At 42.9% G+C, this 9,905-nt stretch overlaps 5 non-coding genes across 5 annotated transcripts; all 5 read left to right on the top strand.

Moving 5' to 3' along the window:
• The first annotated feature begins 1,897 nt into the window (after nt 1-1,897).
• LOC147734431 (signal recognition particle RNA) lies at nt 1,898-2,197 on the top strand. Its single transcript, XR_015308234.1, has one exon.
• Nucleotides 2,198-3,795: 1,598 nt separating this feature from the next.
• On the top strand, nt 3,796-4,095 carry LOC147734430 (signal recognition particle RNA). The gene has a single exon (XR_015308180.1).
• A 1,598-nt stretch (nt 4,096-5,693) lies between these two features.
• On the top strand, nt 5,694-5,992 carry LOC147734429 (signal recognition particle RNA). Its single transcript, XR_015308202.1, has one exon.
• A 1,579-nt stretch (nt 5,993-7,571) lies between these two features.
• Nucleotides 7,572-7,871, top strand: LOC147734428 (signal recognition particle RNA). The gene has a single exon (XR_015308276.1).
• A 1,599-nt stretch (nt 7,872-9,470) lies between these two features.
• LOC147734427 (signal recognition particle RNA) lies at nt 9,471-9,769 on the top strand. The gene has a single exon (XR_015307635.1).
• Nucleotides 9,770-9,905: the final 136 nt, after the last annotated feature.

Here is a 9,905-nt window from a genome sequence, read left to right as displayed (position 1 = left end):
CTTTTATCTTACAGGTTGGAGATATCACTAAACTTCTTCTTTTCCAACCAAAGGTGGAGTTGCGTCTCTTTTGTAGTGTGCCTGGTGTGTCGTCTGTGGATACTGCGTGAATGCTTCACATGTCCTTGGAGTTTGGCCTGCCCGCTTGATGCCATGCTACCCCCTTGAAGATTTTGGTAACCCCCATTTCTTACAGTAATGAATTATTTTTCCAAAACCAAATCTTTGTTTTTCTTTTGATATTTTTGCAGGAAGTACAATGAACATTTGAACTGGGCCGGGCATTCTAGCATAGCAGACAATTCTCCAGAATTGCAACATATTGCAACAACAAGCTAGCAGGTGGAGAGGACGGAAAACTCTGTGCAGCCTAGAATAGATGGCTGTGTGATTTTCTGCAAGGATGACTGAAATGCATTCTTCATTTTAGAGCACCTGTAGGATTAAATTGATCTGTCAAGTACAAAAGTATCCTTAGAAGAGCAACTTTGAAATGCGTTTGCTGGGTCTTCTGCTGCATTCCTATGTCCAGCTCTAATTCATTTTTTGATTAGCCCTCATTCAATTCCATATATGAATGAGAAGGAGAAATAAGAGGGCCCTTCGCTCTTTGAGAGAAACATGAAAAGACTGAGAACTGTGCAACTCCCAAACATTGGAGCCTTCGGCCTTACTCCAGCCAACTCTTGCGGTTTAATACTTTTAAATCTTGATGTTGTTTAACAATCCCAGCAGAAGGGATCAGGTTGACAGGCGCTGCAGTTCTCCAGTATGGGGCTGTCCAGATCATTACTCAATCTTCCTTGCATTGGCACAGTATAAAATACGTCATGAAGTCTCCTATGAAAAGGTATACAAATCTGTTTGAATCACTTTTGTTAGTCAGGGGGACCCATTCGCTGGAAGGGGCAGGGAGGACAAAAATAGCTCATTCGTATAGAACACTGAATTAGCAGCTGATTTTGAGGTGGGAGAAGATCGAGTAATCCAACCGGACCTCAATAAACGGTTTCTTAGTATGCAGTAGCCCGCAACCACTTCTAACCCAAAAGCGTAATCTCATCCTTTTGCAGAATCAGGCAAGCTTTCACCTGCTCAAGCTGAACTGACATTGGTCTTCTTGGCCAGCAAGAGTTCCTCTCTTGAAGCTGATGAGGCTAGAGAACAGAATGACGCATATTCATTCTTTATAATACCTCTTCTAGCCCTCCCACTCCATACCACTTTATAACTTCCAATGTGGCAGATGTCTTCCATCATTGTGACCCTTGCTGCTTTTCTCAACATTGGCTGGCTCGGCATAACAAGAAGGGATGGATGGCTACAGGAGAGCCTGAATTGTGCCTGTAAGGTTCTACAGGGAGTCACTGGCAGATGATGAGAAACTCAGCCCTAAGTTGGCTCTTCTCTCTCACTTTCTTTCTCCTCTCTCCCTCTACCTATCTCTCACTCTCTAAATACTAGTATCTATATTGTATTCACATCCCCTTCACAAACTTTCTGACCCTACTTCCTCTCTCCCTTAACCTCTTAAGTGCTGCTGACGGCCAACGGTCGTCACGAGCGCTACCTCCCCAGTGCTGCGCACGACCATTGGACGTCCATTCAGCACTAGTTCCAATGGACAGCGCAGCACTGGGGAGGGATATTTGCGAAGCAGCTAAGGTGTTAAATCAGTTCAACCCTCTTCTTTTCCTTTAGGAAACTCCACATCTTTTTTAAAGGCCCTTCCCATATTCACACTGCTTCTTAATAAGACATTATTTTCCTTTCTTTGAAGGATAGTGAAATAGATTTTCTTGAAATACGGTTGGCATACCATCAATTCATTACACCGTACTTTATCATTATCCTTACTTAAGCAATGCATTTCATCATTAGGACATGTGCTGTGTTTGCCGGGCATGGTGGCGTGTGCCTGTTGTCCTAGCTACTTGGGAGGCTGAGGCTTATGGATTGCTTGAGCTCAGGGGTTCTGGGCTGCACTCAGCTGTGTTGATCAGGTGTCCATGCTACGTTGGGTATCAATATGGTGTACTAGAGGGAGCTCTAGAATTTCAGGTTGTGTAATGAGTGGTGCACCGACCCAGGCTGGAAACAGAGCAGGCCAAAGCTTCCATGCCCATCGGTAGCAGAACAGCACCTGAGAGCAGTAGGTGTAACACAGCCTGAGCAAAATAGTGAGACCTAGCCTCTCTTTTTTTGACCCAAATGTGAACGTTTTGATTTTTACAAGATGGTAATGAATTATTTTTCCGAAACCAAATCTTTGTTTTTCTTTTGATATTTTTGCAGGAAGTACAATGAACATTTGAACTGGGCCGGGCATTCTAGCATAGCAGACAATTCTCCAGAATTGCGACATATTGCAACAACAATCTAGCAGGTGTAGAGGACTGAAAACTCTGTGCAGCCTAGAATAGATGGCTGTGTGATTTTCTGCAAGGATGACTGAAATGCATTCTTCATTTTAGAGCACCTGTAGGATTAAATTGATCTGTCAAGTACAAAAGTATCCTTAGAAGAGCAACTTTGAAATGCGTTTGCTGGGTCTTCTGCTGCATTCCTACGTCCAGCTCTAATTCATTTTTTGATTAGCCCTCATTCAATTCCATATATGAATGAGAAGGAGAAATAAGAGGGCCCTTCGCTCTTTGAGAGAAACATGAAAAGACTGAGAACTGTGTAACTCCCAAACATTGGAGCCTTCGGCCTTACTCCAGCCAAATCTTGCGGTTTAATACTTTTAAATCTTGATGTTGTTTAACAATCCCAGCAGAAGGGATCAGGTTGACAGGCGCTGCAGTTCTCCAGTATGGGGCTGTCCAGATCATTACTCAATCTACCTTGCATTGGCACAGTATAAAATACGTCATGAAGTCTCCTATGAAAAGGTATACAAATCTGTTTGAATCACTTTTGTTAGTCAGGGGGACCCATTCGCTGGAAGGGGCAGGGAGGACAAAAATAGCTCATTGGTATAAAACACTGAATTAGCAGCTGATTTTGAGGTGGGAGAAGATCGAGTAATCCAACCGGACCTCAATAAACGGTTTCTTAATATGCAGTAGCCCGCAACCACTTCTAACCCAAAAGCGTAATCTCATCCTTTTGCAGAATCAGGCAAGCTTTCACCTGCTCAAGCTGAACTGACATTGGTCTTCTTGGCCAGCAAGAGTTCCTCTCTTGAAGCTGTTGAGGCTAGAGAACAGAATGACGCGTATTCATTCTTTATAATAACTCTTCTAGCCCTCCCACTCCATACCACTTTATAACTTCCAATGTTGCAGATGTCTTCCATCATTGTGACCCTTGCTGCTTTTCTCAACATTGGCTGGCTCGGCATAAAAAGAAGGGATGGATGGCTACAGGACAGCCTGATTTGTGCCTGTAAGGTTCTACAGGGAGTCACTGGCAGATAATGAGAAACTCAGTCCTAAGTTGGCTCTTCTCTCTCACTTTCTTTCTCCTCTCTCCCTCTACCTATCTCTCACTCTCTAAATACTAGTGTCTATATTGTATTCACATCCCCTTCACAAACTTTCTGACCCTACTTCCTCTCTCCCTTAAATCAGTTCAACCCTCTTCTTTTCCTTTAGGAAACTCCACATCTTTTTTAAAGGCCCTTCCCATATTCACACTGCTTCTTGATAAGACATTATTTTCCTTTCTTTGAAGGATAGTGAAATAGATTTTCTTGAAATACGGTTGGCATACCATCAATTCATTACACCGTACTTTATCATTATCCTTACTTAAGCAATGCATTTCATCATTAGGACATGTGCTGTGTTTGCCGGGCATGGTGGCGTGTGCCTGTTGTCCTAGCTACTTGGGAGGCTGAGGCATGTGGATTGCTTGAGCTCAGGGGTTCTGGGCTGCACTCACCTGTGTTGATCAGGTGTCCATGCTACGTTGGGTATCAATATGGTGTTCTAGAGGGAGCTCTAGAATTTCAGGTTGTGTAATGAGTGGTGCACTGACCCAGGCTGCAAACAGAGCAGGCCAAAGCTTCCATGCCCATCGGTAGCAGGACAGCACCTGAGAGCAGTAGGTGTAACACAGCCTGAGCAAAATAGTGAGACCTAGCCTCTCTTTTTTTGACTCAAATGTGAACGTTTTGATTTTTACAAGATGGTAATGAATTATTTTTCCAAAACCAAATCTTTGTTTTTCTTTTGATATTTTTGCAGGAAGTACAATGAACATTTGAACTGGGCCGGGCATTCTAGCATAGCAGACAATTCTCCAGAATTGCGACATATTGCAACAACAAGCTAGCAGGTAGAGAGGACTGAAAAATCTGTGCAGCCTAGAATAGATGGCTGTGTGATTTTCTGCAAGGATGACTGAAATGCATTCTTCATTTTAGAGCACCTGTAGGATTAAATTGATCTGTCAAGTACAAAAGTATCCTCAGAAGAGCAACTTTGAAATGCGTTTGCTGGGTCTTCTGCTGCATTCCTACTTCCAGCTCTAATTCATTTTTTGATTAGCCCTCATTCAATTCCATATATGAATGAGAAGGAGAAATAAGAGGGCCCTTCGCTCTTTGAGAGAAACATGAAAAGACTGAGAACTGTGCAACTCCCAAACATTGGAGCCTTCGGCCTTACTCCAGCCAACTCTTGCGGTTTAATTCTTTTAAATCTTGATGTTGTTTAACAATTCCAGCATAAGGGATCAGGTTGACAGGTGCTGCAGTTCTCCAGTATGGGGCTGTCCAGATCATTACTCAATCTACCTTGTATTGGCACAGTATAAAATACGTCATGAAGTCTCCTATGAAAAGGTATACAAATCTGTTTGAATCACTTTTGTTAGTCAGGGGGACCCATTCGCTGGAACGGGTAGGGAGGACAAAAATAGCTCATTGGTATAAAACACTGAATTAGCAGCTGATTTTGAGGTGGGAGAAGATCGAGTAATCCAACCGGACCTCAATAAACGGTTTCTTAGTATGCAGTAGCCCGCAACCACTTCTAACCCAAAAGCATAATCTCATCCTTTTGCAGAATCAGGCAAGCTTTCACCTGCTCAAGCTGAACTGACATTGGTCTTCTTGGCCAGCAAGAGTTCCTCTCTTGAAGCTGATGAGGCTAGAGAACAGAATGACGCATATTCATTCTTTATAATAACTCTTTTAGCCCTCCCACTCCATACCACTTTATAACTTCCAATGTGGCAGATGTCTTCCATCATTGTGACCCTTGCTGCTTTTCTCAACATTGGCTGGCTCAGCATAACAAGTAGGGATGGATGGCTACAGGAGAGCCTGAATTGTGCCTGTAGGGTTCTACAGGGAGTCACTGGCAGATAATGAGAAACTCAGCCCTAAGTTGGCTCTTCTCTCTCACTTTCTTTCTCCTTTCTCCCTCTACCTAACTCTCACTCTCTAAATACTAGTATCTATATTGTATTCACATCCCCTTCACAAACTTTCTGACCCTACTTCCTCTCTCCCTTAAATCAGTTCAACCCTCTTCTTTTCCTTTAGGAAACTCCACATCTTTTTTAAAGGCCCTTCCCATATTCACACTGCTTCTTGATAAGACATTATTTTCCTTTCTTTGAAGGATAGTGAAATAGATTTTCTTGAAATACGGTTGGCATACCATCAATTCATTACACCGTACTTTATCATTATCCTTACTTAAGCAATGCATTTCATCATTAGGACATGTGCTGTGTTTGCCGGGCATGGTGGCTTGTGCCTGTTGTCCTAGCTACTTGGGAGGCTGAGGCTTGTGGATTGCTTGAGCTCAGGGGTCTGGGCTGCACTCAGCTGTGTTGATCAGGTGTCCACGCTACGTTGGGTATCAATATGGTGTTCTAGAGGGAGCTCTAGAATTTCAGGTTGTGTAATGAGAGGTGCACCGACCCAGGCTGGAAACAGAGCAGGCCAAAGCTTCCATGCCCATCGGTAGCAGGACAGCACCTGAGAGCAGTAGGTGTAACACAGCCTGAGCAAAATAGTGAGACCTAGCCTCTCTTTTTTTGACTCAAATGTGAACGTTTTGATTTTTACAAGATGGTAATGAATTATTTTTCCAAAACCAAATCTTTGTTTTTCTTTTGATATTTTTGCAGGAAGTACAATGAACATTCTAGCATAGCAGACAATTCTCCAGAATTGCGACATATTGCAACAACAAGCTAGCAGGTGGAGAGGACGGAAAACTCTGTGCAGCCTAGAATAGATGGCTGTGTGATTTTCTGCAAGGATGACTGAAATGCATTCTTCATTTTAGAGCACCTGCAGGATTAAATTGATCTGTCAAGTACAAAAGTATCCTTAGAAGAGCAACTTTGAAATGCGTTTGCTGGGTCTTCTGCTGCATTCCTACGTCCAGCTCTAATTCATTTTTTGATTAGCCCTCATTCAATTCCATATATGAATGAGAAGGAGAAATAAGAGGGCCCTTTGCTCTTTGAGAGAAACATGAAAAGACTGAGAACTGTGCAACTCCCAAACATTGGAGCCTTCGGCCTTACTCCAGCCAACTCTTGCGGTTTAATACTTTTAAATCTTGATGTTGTTTAACAATCCCAGCAGAAGGGATCAGGTTGACAGGCGCTGCAGTTCTCCAGTATGGGGCTGTCCAGATCATTACTCAATCTACCTTGCATTGGTACAGTATAAAATACGTCATGAAGTCTCCTATGAAAAGGTATACAAATCTGTTTGAATCACTTTTGTTAGTCAGGGAGACCCATTCGCTGGAAGGGGCAGGGAGGACAAAAATAGCTCATTAGTATAGAACACTGAATTAGCAGCAGATTTTGAGGTGGGAGAAGATCGAGTAATCCAACTGGACCTCAATAATCGGTTTCTTATTATGCAGTAGCCCGCGACCACTTCTAACCCAAAAGCGTAATCTCATCCTTTTGCACAATCAGGCAAGCTTTCACCTGCTCAAGCTGAACTGAAATTGGTCTTCTTGGCCAGCAAGAATTCCTCTCTTGAAGCTGTTGAGGCTAGAGAACAGAATGACGCATATTCATTCTTTACAATAACTCTTCTAGCCCTCCCACTCCATACCACTTTATAACTTCCAATGTTGCAGATGTCTTCCATCATTGTGACCCTTGCTGCTTTTCTCAACATTGGCTGGCTCGGCATAACAAGAAGGGATGGATGGCTACAGGAGAGCCTGAATTGTGCCTGTAAGGTTCTTCAGGGAGTCACTGGCAGATAATGAGAAACTCAGCCCTAAATTGGCTCTTCTCTCTCACTTTCTTTCTCCTCTCTCCCTCTACCTATCTCTCACTCTCTAAATACTAGTATCTATATTGTATTCACATCCCCTTCACAAACTTTCTGACCCTACTTCCTCTCTCCCTTAAATCAGTTCAACCCTCTTCTTTTCCTTTAGGAAACTCCACATCTATTTAAAGGCCCTTCCCATATTCACACTGCTTCTTGATAAGACATTATTTTCCTTTCTTTGAAGGATAGTGAAATAGATTTTCTTGAAATACGGTTGGCATACCATCAATTCATTACACCGTACTTTATCATTATCCTTACTTAAGCAATGCATTTCATCATTAGGACATGTGCTGTATTTGCCGGGCATGGTGGCATGTGCCTGTTGTCCTAGCTACTTGGGAGGCTGAGGCTTGTGGATTGCGTGAGCTCAGGGGTTCTGGGCTGCACTCAGCTGTGTTGATCAGGTGTCCATGCTACGTTGGGTATCAATATGATGTTCTAGAGGGAGCTCTAGATTTTCAGATTGTGTAATGAGAGGTGCACTGACCCAGGCTGGAAACAGAGCAGGCCAAAGCTTCCATGCCCATCGGTAGCAGGACAGCACCTGAGAGCAGTAGGTGTAACACAGCTTGAGCAAAATAGTGAGACCTAGCCTCTCTTTTTTTGACTCAAATGTGAACGTTTTGATTTTTACAAGATGGTAATGAATTATTTTTCCAAAACCAAATCTTTGTTTTTCTTTTGATATTTTTGCAGGAAGTACAATGAACATTTGAACTGGGCCGGGCATTCTAGCATAGCAGACAATTCTCCAGAATTGCGACATATTGCAACAACAAGCTAGCAGGTGGAGAGGACTGAAAACTCTGTGCAGCCTAGAATAGATGGCTGTGTGATTTTCTGCAAGGATGACTGAAATGCATTCTTCATTTTAGAGCACCTGTAGGATAAAATTGATCTGTCAAGTACAAAAGTATCCTTAGAAGAGCAACTTTGAAATGCGTTTGCTGGGTCTTCTGCTGCATTCCTACGTCCAGCTCTAATTCACTTTTTTGATTAGCCCTCATTCAATTCCATATATGAATGAGAAGGAGAAATAAGAGGGCCCTTCGCTCTTTGAGAGAAACATGAAAAGACTGAGAACTGTGCAACTCCCAAACATTGGAGCCTTCGGCCTTACTCCAGCCAACTCTTGCGGTTTAATACTTTTAAATCTTGATGTTGTTTAACAATCCCAGCAGAAGGGATCAGGTTGACAGGCGCTGCAGTTCTCCAGTATGGGGCTGTCCAGATTATTACTCAATCTACCTTGCATTGGTACAGTATAAAATACGTCATGAAGTCTCCTATGAAAAGGTATACAAATCTGTTTGAATCACTTTTGTTAGTCAGGGGGACCCATTCGCTGGAACGGGTAGGGAGGACAAAAATAGCTCATTGGTATAAAACACTGAATTAGCAGCTGATTTTGAGGTGGGAGAAGATCGAGTAATCCAACCGGACCTCAATAAACGGTTTCTTAGTATGCAGTAGCCCGCAACCACTTTTAACCCAAAAGCATAATCTCATCCTTTTGCAGAATCAGGCAAGCTTTCACCTGCTCAAGCTGAACTGACATTGGTCTTCTTGGCCAGCAAGAGTTCCTCTCTTGAAGCTGATGAGGCTAGAGAACAGAATGACGCATATTCATTCTTTATAATAACTCTTTTAGCCCTCCCACTCCATACCACTTTATAACTTCCAATGTGGCAGATGTCTTCCATCATTGTGACCCTTGCTGCTTTTCTCAACATTGGCTGGCTCGGCATAACAAGTAGGGATGGATGGCTACAGGAGAGCCTGAATTGTGCCTGTAGGGTTCTACAGGGAGTCACTGGCAGATAATGAGAAACTCAGCCCTAAGTTGGCTCTTCTCTCTCACTTTCTTTCTCCTCTCTCCCTCTACCTATCTCTCACTCTCTAAATACTAGTATCTATATTGTATTCACATCCCCTTCACAAACTTTCTGACCCTACTTCCTCTCTCCCTTAAATCAGTTCAACCCTCTTCTTTTCCTTTAGGAAACTCCACATCTTTTTTAAAGGCCCTTCCCATATTCACACTGCTTCTTGATAAGACATTATTTTCCTTTCTTTGAAGGATAGTGAAATAGATTTTCTTGAAATACGGTTGGCATACCATCAATTCATTACACCGTACTTTATCATTATCCTTACTTAAGCAATGCATTTCATCATTAGGACATGTGCTGTGTTTGCCGGGCATGGTGGCTTGTGCCTGTTGTCCTAGCTACTTGGGAGGCTGAGGCTTGTGGATTGCTTGAGCTCAGGGGTCTGGGCTGCACTCAGCTGTGTTGATCAGGTGTCCACGCTACGTTGGGTATCAATATGGTGTTCTAGAGGGAGCTCTAGAATTTCAGGTTGTGTAATGAGAGGTGCACCGACCCAGGCTGGAAACAGAGCAGGCCAAAGCTTCCATGCCCATCGGTAGCAGGACAGCACCTGAGAGCAGTAGGTGTAAAACAGCCTGAGCAAAATAGTGAGACCTAGCCTCTCTTTTTTTGGCTCAAATGTGAACGTTTTGATTTTTACAAGATGGTAATGAATTATTTTTCCAAAACCAAATCTTTGTTTTTCTTTTGATATTTTTGCAGGAAGTACAATGAACATTTGAACTGGGCCGGGCATTCTA

This window comes from Lissotriton vulgaris, chromosome 1_2, assembly GCF_964263255.1.
Source record: "Lissotriton vulgaris chromosome 1_2, aLisVul1.2, whole genome shotgun sequence".
Taxonomy (NCBI): Eukaryota; Metazoa; Chordata; class Amphibia; order Caudata; family Salamandridae; genus Lissotriton; species Lissotriton vulgaris.
This window is presented reverse-complemented; position numbering and strand designations above follow the sequence as displayed.